This window comes from Homalodisca vitripennis, chromosome 6 (assembly GCF_021130785.1).
Source record: "Homalodisca vitripennis isolate AUS2020 chromosome 6, UT_GWSS_2.1, whole genome shotgun sequence".
In the NCBI taxonomy this organism is placed as follows: domain Eukaryota; kingdom Metazoa; phylum Arthropoda; class Insecta; order Hemiptera; family Cicadellidae; genus Homalodisca; species Homalodisca vitripennis.
In genome coordinates this window covers 130922521-130935609 of record NC_060212.1, presented here as the reverse complement: position 1 = coordinate 130935609, position 13089 = coordinate 130922521, and positions in this window count along the sequence as shown.

Below are 13089 nucleotides of genomic sequence, written 5' to 3'. Positions count from 1 at the left end.
ACACGCTTTTATAGCTAACCAAACTAAAAAATAGAAAATAATTTTTAATTACAAAGAGTTTATATTATGGAAGTAGAAGGCAAAACAATCATTCATAGTCAATGACCTCAAAATAAAATTATAATAAAATTTAAGTTATTAACAGCGTAGGGTGTAAAAAGCGTGGGGTGCTTGATATATTAAATATTACAATCATTTTAGCGGTACTTATCTTTGAGAGGAGACTTATAAAATGTAGTAAAATGCACCCCACGCTTTTTACTCTGAATTCTGTTAATAAAATTTTATTGTAATTTTATTTTGAGGTGATTGACTATGAATGATTGTTTTGCCTTCTACTACCATAGTAAAAACTCTTTGTAATTAAAAATTATTTTATATTTTTTAGTTTGGTTAGCTATAAAAGCATGTTTTTTAGTTTTTTAAACTATTATTTATTTTTCATTTTTTAGTTCGATGTATCAATTAGTTTCCTGTGGAAATGTGGTATTTCTTACGAATCATTCCGCAATCTCATCATTTCATTCAAAGCTTCACTATTGCATGGGGTATTTCCTGTTAAGTTAGAGCAATCAAGTTCTTCAATCCGAATACCGTCTTAAGATCTTACACGACTAAGTGCTACATAGGCTTGTCCAGCAGAAAACAATCGCGAGCCTAGATTAAGGATGTCGGGTCGGACAGGTTTTTGCCCGCTTGGTGCGTTTCTGCCATCGGTGCCCCATTAAAGGTTCTGTCCTATTAATAGCTACCAACGGGGAAATAGCAACCTGCATCGCCTCAACATGACTCCTCGAGCTTGGGCTTAAGATGTCGGCTCTGATCCCTGGAGACTCGGAGCTTCGCAGTTCTCTTTAGATTAATTATTGTCGTAAAAATCGAAGGCTGGCATCTAAGCTACCAAGGAACTGTGGCTGTTTGAAACACCTTTGCCGGACTTGAGGGTTAGGTATGTGAAGTATTTAATACACGTAATGTTGGCTAGTATATATCATTCTTACTGAGCTGTATTAAAGCTATTACTTATTTGAGATATACTATTATAAAATGTTACACCCTTAACTAAGTTGAATTTTTCGTACCGTAAATCATTTTATAATTTTATCGTATAATTGCTATATTCTGATATATATATATATATATATATATATATATATATATATATATATATATATATATATATATGTGTGTGTGTGTGTGTGTGTGTGTCAGAATATAGCAATTATATGATAAAAATATAAAATTATTAAATATAATATAAATATATATATATATATATATATACATATATATATATATATATATATATATATATATATATATATCAGAATATAACAATTATACGATAAAAAATATAATATGATTTACGGTACTAAAAATTTTATATATATATATATATATATGTATATATATATATATATATATAATTTCAATAAACATTGAATCACAAAAAGTACATGTTCCGCCGGGAGTCGAACCCGGATCTCTCACTTGCCCGGTGAATGTGCTACCATTACACCACAGAGCCATCTCTTTTTACGATTCAATTATTTTGTATTTGGCTGTTTCTTTCACACATGTGTTTAAATAACGAAACTAACATATGATCGGAAGACCAAATACCTGTCAAATGACTTCTATTTTCATTAAATTGAATAAATGGCAATAGCCTTATTTAATTTCAATAAACATTGGATCACAAAAAGTACTTGCTCCGCCGGAAGTCGAACCCGGATCTCTCACTTGCCGGGTGAATGTGCTACCATTACACCACAGAGCCATCACTTTTTCCGATTCAATTATTTAAAAATTATAAATGTCAATAGCCTTATTTTATTTCAATAAACATTGAATCGCAAATAGTACTTGCTCCGCCGGGACTCGAACCCAGATCTCTCACTTACCGCGTGAATGTGCTACCATTACACCACAGAACCCTCACTTTTTCTTTGATATATATATACAAACATGCACATACATAATACAACTAATGGTTATTGTAGTTCAGACTTGAATATACCCATATTTTGGTACTTTTATCATTTAATTTATTAGCTATACGTCTTCGTTAATGTGTAAAATAACTAAACTGTATTTGTAGAATCTTGGAGCATTGTAAAAACGAGTAACTGTAGTATCATTAGATAAAGGAATACAACATTTTCCAATATATAATTTTTTATTTTGTGCAAGGCCTTTCTGAATCAAAGATTCCATCATCAGGCACTTTTCAAATGCCTACACAATTATCAAATGTTTACATTTTTGTAATAATAATTAATTTTATAGTAACATATGGTAAACAATTTGGATGTACGGTTAGCCAGTATAAAATATTTAATCAGAATTTAATTTTAATTTTTTAATAAATTGTGATGAGAGTAAAACTGAATTTTGAATTGGTCCGTCTTCGTTATTGATAAGTTTTTCCTGATTTATGTTAATGTAAAATGTTTCCCAAGCATTTAAGTGTATTGTGTTTGTAACTTCTTTTAATAATCGTAAATTTTTTTTAGAGATTGTGTGTCCAGATTCAATACAGTGATTCGCCACAGCAGATTTTTCATTTCTTCCATATTTTATATGTGCAAAGTGTTCTTTGAATCGTGTCTTAGTGTTCCTTTTAGTTTGGCCAATGTACAATTTATCACAGTCGTTGCATTTAATTTCATAAATTCCTGATTTGTTTTCTAATGTGGTTTTGTCCTTGGGATTTCCTAATATTTGTGATAATTTGTTGTTTGTTTTATAAGTGATAGATTTGTTTGTATGCTTTTTAAAGATTTTCTGCAATTGATTTGAAATGTTACTGTATGTTGTACAGATGAATTCTTGTTTATTATCTTGAAGTGGTAGTAATGTTGTTCTAGATTTTCTTAATTTTCTTTTGATTGATTTTTGAAGTATGTTGTCAATAAGTTGTGTGGTGTAACCGTTAAAAATAGCAATATCTTTTATGTAGTTTAACTCTTTGTTGTAGTTATCGATAGATAGTGGAGTATTCAAAAGTCTGTAAATCATTGAGTTGAAACTAGCTCTTTTTTGTTGAGGTGGATGGTTAGATTCGTTGACAATAAATCTATTTATATGCGTCGGTTTCCTGTAGATGTCAAATTCAAATTTTGATTGGTTTCTAATTACTAAAACATCTAAAAATGGTATACTATTGTTTTGTATAAAAATTATATATTGGAAAATGTTGTATTCCTTTATCTAGTGATACTACAATTAAACTGTATTTGTTCAACTTTATTTTAGAGTAAATAAAATTGAAAATGCAAGAAAAATTTGGAATATTATTGAAATGGAATTAGTTAAAAAACACTAAAGGCTTTGTCTGATAAAAATACTATGTATGTTTCTGTAAAGCAACAACTTAAATTAGTATTATGTAATGTATACTAAACAAAGAACATGCATGGATCATGTATTTAGAGATCTGGCTGTCAAGGAAACCACTGGAAATGGCAGAGACTCGATGACTACTATAAGATTACTATATTAAGAGAGTCAAGCACATCCGAGAATACCGAGACGAATGGAGACTTGAACGCTGTCCTAGCGCGCTAGCTCTATCACAGAGGATCTATAAAAGAATTTATTAATCCTGGCGGTCCTTATAAGGATAATGGAAAACTATGATCAAATTATTGCATTGTCATCGTTCCTTGATACGTATGCAAAGTTTCAAATTAATCAGACTTCAGGAAGTTGGTGAAATTTATGCTCAAAGATTCCGTTACGTAGATACAACCGAAGCTTATAAAAGCATGTTAAAAAAGAATTCATTTGTTGAACCTGAGAGTAAACCATACTTCTTTGAAACATAAATTAGTAGTTAACTAGCTGGAGTCGGGATAACCAGTAATCGAGTAGTTTAGGTCAAATGAATTTGGGTCTAATTTAAGGATAAATTGCTGTTTATAACCATTACATATTTTGCCACTACTGTGACCTTGTATGAACAACAATATGCTCACTATCATTTGTGACTTGAGTTGTGGTCATTTGGAGACAACCACAACTCGATATCTTATTATGCCTAGTTACTCTATTTAATTTTCTGAAATCTATCTTATGTGAAGTAAGTAAGATCATTAGAAGAAAATACGTCAAAGGATCTCATCTGTACCGTTGCTCCACTCCATATCGTGATTCAACCGATTCCTGCACAGTGTTTGGGCCCTGGTGTAAAATATTAAACTTCCAATATAATTCTGTGGTAAATTATAGTGATTTGAAAAATTCCAATTACCACATTCACCTCTCCCGTTACACCAGGTTGGATTTTATATATTAGCTCCAATAGTGACACCGTTTAGACCGTTGAGATAAGCAACGACATGTCCCTTAGAATCACAGAGATATGGTATGGTTATTCGAATTAAACTACATCTACATGAACAATAATATGTTCCCTAGTATCTGTGATGAGAGGTGTGCAAATGTCATATCTTGGCATCTTATTCCGCCTCGTTGCTCCATTTCCTGTTTCAACGTACTCCTTTAAGGAAAGTTTTCTATAACCCTGGTGTAGACTAGGAAACTTCCCATAGTAAATTTATTAATTTTGAATATTTGGAACTCCACAATGAATCTTGTCCCGTTACTTTAAGACGATGTTTATATATGTCTCCAATATGGAAGTCATTATTGCGAAGCCAAACATAAAATATGCTATAAATTTTTATAGGTATGTTGTGTGTTACAAAAATAAGAAAAATCATAGCGGTTGTAGGGAAATCGCATCTCCATAAATTGCTTTCCTAGTATCTCCATACTGGAGTAAATATAGAACTTTCAAAGAGATTTTCTGTTCAGATACTTTTCCAATCCATAAACAAAAATTGGAATAAGAGGGCAGCTTTTATTAGTTTCAAAGTGTTTATCAATATTAGTTCAGTTGTGTCATAAAAAATCATAGACACAGGTTAGGTTCAAGGACGTAACCAGCAAAGGGGTCCAAGGGGTCCGGATCCCCCCTCCAAAACATTTAAACTCTTTTCGATTACTTCAACTATTATTATGATTAAAATAATTAAGTATTACTGACATGTGCTGCTAAAAGATTTTTCTAAAAAAAGATACGGGTAAAGAACTTTTTAAGGAAAAAATGGGTCCTTTCCCTCTGTCCACTACATTTGGCTGGAACAACCTTCCCCCCAAATTTTTTCCTGGCTACGTTCTTGGTTGTATAACTACCTCCATTTAGAAAACGTTGGAAAAACAAACATTCTTCTTTTGTAAAGGGGAGATGAATTCTATGTTTATCTGTCTATCTTTGCAACCTCATTGGCTACTGGACAAGGTGGCGATCTTATGAAACAGAAGGAGTAGGAAAGTCGGTACACTCAAGATAAGTTTAAAGTCTGCACCATTGTAGTTTGTAATACTTACATGCGTTATTAACTACAAAACAAATGACTATACATCAACTTAAACAGTTTTATTAAATCGGGTAATATAGCCCATCCTAGAATTATTATCATTGATGTTGTGTAAGTTTTATTAGTGAACTATGATGTAAAAATGAATTATTCATCAATATTTGACAGCTAACTACCTTTAATTGATTCTGATTGAAGGAGCATTAATTTATTGAAGAATTTACACATGAACCATATTAATAGCAGTTTTGTATTAACAACTCCGAGATGTAGTCAGGTCATGACTCACTAGGACCAAAATTCCACTGAGATGACAAATGTTGCTCTCCAGAGCGTACACGTACCCGTACGTACGTACTACGTTTCTAGATTTGGATTAACGTAACACTTAATACCAATCAATGTTACAATAAACAAAATACCAAACATTTTACCATGCCAAAATCACCAGAACATGTGCGTCAAGTCCATCAGCACTGCACTTAAGAAACAAGCACTAATTATTATTAGAAACTGAACTAGTACATGTACATGCAAGAACTGATCACTGACAATTGCACAATTTCAAAATTAAAAATCAACGTCTGATTAATAAATAACACATCTAGATTTTTCACAGATATATAGCATATTTCAGTTCAACGCTGCACCTCCGACTTAAGGGAAATTCGTCTTTTTCACACTGATAAATATATAATATTTTATAATTATTACTAATAAGCTCTTAATATTGTTTAAGGTGTGAAATAACCTCATATTGCATACTTTTTTCAACTAAAAGTTACTCAATTTACTACTGATGAGTACAATTATAGTATGTTAATGCGACATTTAATCAATAAAAATTTATTTATTCACCGTGAGAACTTAGGAAATTCGTAGTGTTTTAAAAACTCTTATTCTCATCCCTCATTCTCTTATTCTCATTTCTCATCCCTCCCACGATAAGAAACTATGACCGTTCACAAAGCTAGTCCTGGCTACTGCTAAACTGTGCATTCCACGAGGATTTCGAAAGAGCTATGTGCCAGGTTGGAGTCAAGAGTGTGAGAACCTTTACAGTGAGTTCAATGACAACCGGGAACACAGAAACAGCTGATCGGCTGCTACAATCTCTTGACAAAGCAAGAAGAGAAAAGTGGGTACACACAATGGAAAATCTTAACTTCACCCATAGTAGCCGTAAAGCTTGGTCCCTCTTGAGAAAGCTCTCCACCGGCAAGCCTTCGACGAACAGTTCTTTGTCACATATCCGAAACCCTGTGCAATAGCAAAGCGTATTGTTGCTTTGTCCAAGTCAGTTCGCCACCCATCTGACAAGCTGGTTAACTACAAGTTAAAAGAAATTTAAAAGCAGTCGGCAAGCTCCGTTGGAAATATCGAGAGCATTTGAACTTGATGAAAATTGAAGTGGCCCATCTCCGCTCTGTCAGTTGGGAAGGCAGCGGTATCGATAACGTCTTCCCAGAATTCCTAAAGTACTCAGGAATCAAAGTTAAATACTGGCTTCTTACAGTGTTCAACGAAATACTGGCTACAGGTAACCTGCCTGCAGCATTTAAAAAGATCTAAAATAATCGCAGTTTTGAAAGCCCAACAAAGACCCAGAGCGTATTGAGAGCTATAGGCCCATAGCCCTGTTGAGTGTGTGTTATAGCTGCTGGAGAGGTTGATCTATAATAGAATATTTCCCATTCTCAATGCCAGCATTCCTATAGATCAAGCTGGCTTTAGACCTGGTCGTAACTGCTGTGACCAGGTGCTTGCGCTACACAAACTTTTTATTGAGAATGGTTTTGAAAGGAGAGCAAAAACCTCTACAGCCTTTATATAGACCTTACTGCAGCTTATGACACTGTCTGGAGAAAAGGCCTTTTAGTAAAGCTCTATAATCTAATTTCCTTGCCCTTTTCCTTCTGCGGCTTCTTAATTCAATTGATTAGCGACAGGCTTATAAAAGTATGCCTTGGCCGTGAGGAAAGTTCTTTCAGGCAAACTTAAAAAACGGCCTTCCACAGGGCTCAGGTACTTGCTCCTTTGTTGTTCAACGTGTTACTCTGCCGACATCCCAACAACGTTATCCAGAAAGTTTATTTATGCGGATGATATTGCCTTAGCCTACCAACATAATGACATAAAGAAAAACAGAACAGGCACTCACTGATGACCTTTCAGTCCTCGCAGATTATTTTAGAGCCTGGAAGCTAAATTCAAATCCTAATAAAACTGAATGTATCATGTTTCCATCTAAATAACAGACTGGCGAACTACAAGTTAAATATAACTCTTGATGGTTGTCAAATTGAAACATAATGAAACAACCGCAGTATCTGGGAGTTACCTTTAGACCGATCTCTCACTTTTTAAAAGTCACCTTCAAAAGACAGCAGCAAAGCTGAAAACAAGGGCTAATATAGTACAGCATCTTGCTGGATCAACTTGGGGAGCCAACGCTAAAGTACTGCGTACCACTTCTTTGTCCCTTGTGTACTCCGCTGCTGAATATTGTGCTCCTGTTGTGGCTTAATAGTGCACATGTGCGAGAGGTCGATGTCGTTCTTAATAGGGCCATGAGGACAATTACTGGAACTCTCATGGCAACACCAACACCTTGGCTCCCAGTGCTGAGCAATATAGCACCACCTGAGATTAGACGCAAAGAGGCTCTTCTGAAGAGAGTTCAATAAGATCGTGTCCAATCCCGAATTGCCCGTTACGCGCGACCTTCCTCAGCAAGATAGCCGGCTCAAATCACGCAAGCCATCACTACGAACAGCATCCCAGTTGATAGAGGAGAACTTTACGCCTAATGCTAACTGGGCGTCATCCTGGGAATCATTCGATGGACGGAACAAGTTCTTGATATCCAATCCTACGAAAAGCAGCGGGTGGCTTGGAAATTCCTCGAAAGGAATGGGTTTTATTGAATAGTTTTCGAACTGGGGTTGGGAGAAGCAATCACTGGAAATTCAAGTGGGGTATTACTGACGACCAGACGTGTGATTGTAGCGCAAACTCTCAGAAAATTGAGCACATTGTAAACGACTGCCCTTTTGCGATTGTTTTCTGGTGGTCTGGCTGGTCTGAGTGGTTTAGAGGATGGGTCTCTAAACTGGCTCAGTAATTTGGATTTAGCTTTGTGACGGGAGATTTTAATATTATTTTTAATTTATGACTCAAGAACTTTGTTCTTACGTACTTTTTAATAATTGTAATTTTTAATTTGTTTATTTATGGATAGCTGCCTTTGTCCCCCATACGATATATATATATATATATATATATATATATATATATATATATATATAAATCTTATTATTAAATAAATATTAATAACTTCTAATAATAAAAAGAATAAATTTATTTTAAGTAATTAATAATAGTATTTCCGTTGAAATGTAACGAAACTGTTAAAAATTACTTGGTAAATATGAGTGTAGGAATAAAATTAAACTAAAAATACCCAATATTATTTGCGTAGCTAGGTGTTTCACATACTTACTTTACCATGAAATGGATATATTAATCGAATGGCCTAAAGAGTGTTGTTCTGCATTTTATAGCAAACATTATTCTAAGTTTACATAACTTTATACATGTTGTTCTATGATTGTGATTTAATGCAAGCCCGTTTTATTTAGACTGTTTGTAAGGGACCACCTTGGAAGGATACTAGTATAATAGTAAATTTCTAGATACGAATGTAGGTGTCTTATTAAAATTATCGATTTACGAATATCTTAAACATTTTATATTTAAATTTGCACTATGGAGTTGGGTATGAAATGTAGAACGATTTCAATGTATAACAAATTGTTTATAACTTTGTTGTTTAGTTAGGACAAGAAACTTAGTAATCACTACTAAACTTATTCTTATTAGGTCCTTTGCGCTTGATTCCTGAGTGACAGGGTATTCAGCAGAGGTAAGGATGAGGAAAGGGCTGTATTCCAACAGGGGTGATTTAGCCTCGACTACACACACACACACACACACACACACACACACACACACACACACACACACACACACACACACACACACACACACACACACACACATTCCCATATAAAATGAATAATAAGCAATCTAAAAGGTCCAACTAGGTGTAGAACAAAAATTTTCACTTTCCCCGTTTCTTTCTAATTAGCCTTACAGGCATATTATAATGTCTGCGCGTTTTTTTATTTCTAAGTGACTACCAATTGGGCTGACATTTCAGAGCTGGAACTGAGACAATAACAATTTGGAGTAAATGTACATTTTTGTATATTTTCACGAAGAAAACTAGTGATCATATCAACCATCTGATTTTCTAATGCATCATATTTGAATTGGAATGTTTTATGAAATTTTTAAATTGTAAATGTAACAATTTATGGAAATATTTTCAAGCATTTTATATAATTTATCTTTTATCGACGAAGCATTCAACAACACCAAACTGCAAATTAATCGCCTAATGAAAACACGATGGCTATCTCACAATAAATTTGGATTTGTAAGGTAATCCTATAATAAAACGGTTAAATGTATTTCTTAGTATAGTATTCTGAATCCATAACGGTTTATTTTTAATACCTGATATAAAATATATTTTACGTTTTGTATCTTATGTCCTCAATTCTCGAAGACTAATTGATCTACAAACGAAAGATTTTCTTTTGACATGTCAAAATTAATTAATTAATTGTTTTACACCTAAACAACTAGACTCACTGGGACACTAACTTTTCTTCAGCTGGACTCAAACCCAGTAATCTACTTGCCGTGTTATTAAATCACAAAGTTATTTTAATTGTATAATTGTTCAAAATTATAAGCCTGTACTAGTTCATCGTTTTAAATTAATATTTTGTTTTAGACAAATTGTTTAAAATTTAACATTAAGGACGTTGTAAAAAAATTTTAAAACTATTAGAGTTTATAATTAAACACTGTAAGTTGGCTTTTAACACGTAACCGATTGCACATTTGTTCTCATGCTGTAAAACAGTGCTGTCACCGTAGCACTGACAACACACTCAGCGGTAAACCACTGTTACTCTCCCAGGTAAAACAGAATATAATTGCTTATATGATCAATATTTTATTTCATTTAATTTTTATGTGTTTTTATTCCCTTTCCACTGGATTCCCTATTTGTTTTTTATAAATTTATAACATTACAATGCTCTAAACAAAAACATTACCACGAACAGCAATTTTAATCCTACTTGATACATAATTTCATAATGCCTATTAGTGTAGTATTTAAAAGCGTGAAACCTTTAAAGTAATGGTAAAACGACGGGGTGAAGATTTCTGAAAGATATTACTTAGTTTAAATGAACAACGCTGTGTCTTCGAAGATTTTTCATGTTTGTAAACGGCAGAATTAAAGCGCAATGGATTAGAGTTGGCAAGGAGATGTAATTAAGGGTACGTTACTATAGAGTAAAAAAACTTTTCTCGCTTTTGTTTTATTGCGGTATTTCACTTTAATTAGTTCTGCAGCAAAGTGATCCAACTAAAACTAGTTTGAGAAGTATCCTCAGGTTCTATTTACTTATTTATGCAGGAATTGTAAAGAAACTGTTCTTTGATAGATTTGTCATTATTTGTCATTTATTTGATTTATTTAGGACATCTATTTCGACTTTCAGTATATATTTATTTAATCTTTTGATTAATCTTCAGTCTGGCACTGCATTTATTTCTCCTACCGTAACTTGTTAAATGACAATGATATTACCCATAACACTTGATAAATATTGGTACTTAAATACAGATTACAATTAAATATGTTATATGTCTCTTAAGCAATTAAAGTAGTATACGTAACAATTTGTATCAACTGTAAAAGTTTAATGTACAAGGTATGGCTATTAAATAACGAGACTGATATTGTAAAAAAAGTTATTTTCATATTAAACATAATTACTTATTATCACCTTCAATATACACCCCTTCTCTATCCCTGCAACGCTCTATGCGAATTTTCCATTGTTGGAAACAATGCTGAAAGTCATCTTCTGTCAACTCTTTCAGGAGTCTTGCCGCTTTTTCTTGAACAGCATCTACGGATTCAAATCTCGTACCTTTCAATGCAGATTTCACCTTAGGGAAAAGAGAAAAGTCGCATGGTGCTAGGTCTGGCGAGTAAGGTGGATGTTCTAACAATGGGATGCTGTACTTGGTCAGGAACCGCTTGACAGATAACGCGGAATGAGCTGGCGCATTGTCTTGGTGCAAAATCCATGATTTGTCCTTTCACATTTCGGGTAGTTTTTTTCTTACTCTTTCACGTAGTATATTAAGTACCTCAAGATAGTAATGTTGATTAATTGTTTGACCTTCAGGAACCCAGTGAAGGTACACAATCCTAAGAATGTCGAAAAAAACAATCATCATTGCTTTAAATTTTTACTTCCTCATTCTTGCTTTTTTGGCTCTCGGTGAAGTTGAGGTCTTCCAATGCATGGATTGGCGCTTCGTTTCCGGATCATAAGTAAAAAACCACGATTCATCACATGTTATTATTCTTTCCAATAAATTTGGGTCATTTTCAATGGCATTCAAAGTGTCAGTACAAACATTTTTACGAGCTGCTTGTTGATCAATCGTAAGAATTTTTGGTACCATTTTTGCAGACACTTTTCGCATGTTCAAATTGTCATGTAAAATTTCCGTACACATTCTTTATCAATGCCTACAGATTCAGCAACTGCACGAATGCTTAATCGTCGGTCACACCGAATCAAATTATCAACTTTTTCGACATTGTCTTCCGTTTTTGATGTTGAAGGACGACCTGGCCGCGAATCATCTTCCACGTCTTGTCTACCATCTTGAAAACGCTTAAACCATTCAAAAACACGAGTCCGCGATAAACATTCACTGACATACACTTCTTTTAGTAAATTATAGGTTTCGGTAACGGTTTTTCAAAGTTTAACGTGAAATTTAATAACAATTCGTTGCTCTATTATTACGCTAACCATTTTCTGGCAAAACAAAATAACAACACTTACATAAATGAAGGTTATGACACAACGATGTTGTTTACAGAAACGAGACTAACTGCATTCTGAAGAGGAAGTCTCAAACTACACAGCTGTTGGTCATTGTTGGTTGGCGCATGCGCACTCGTTCCACTGCAGCGTCAGTCCCGTTATTTAATAGCCATACCTCGTAAATATCATATTATAATTATACAAGTGCATTGAAATTATAAAAAAAATGATAATTAAATTTTGTAAATATATCTTTTTGGAGATAATACATACATATGGCAAGGCGGAAACACGCAACTGTTTATAATCCAATTTAAAAGCTTAGTTTTTTATTTACAATAAGAAACTTCAGCAGAACTAATTTTTTAATAGTGAACTTTTGATGATTTAATATGCCCTAAGTATGAAGGAATCAAATATATTTCTTAAAGATTTCCGTAATTGTGAATAATAAAATAAAGCACACGTGAAAAGTTTCAATTTTGTAGGTAACTGATTACAATAAACCATGTTTATTAAATTATCGAATACAGATAAACCATATTGGGCATTTTCTTATGAATTTTTTATTTTAATTTTTCATGATCGGCAGTATTTGAAAATGTTACAAATTATTTATGAAAGCTAAGTAATCATACTGATACAAATTCTAACATTTTTAAACTGTGACTAGCAGTTAGTGTTTTGTTTAATTATTTATAATGCAT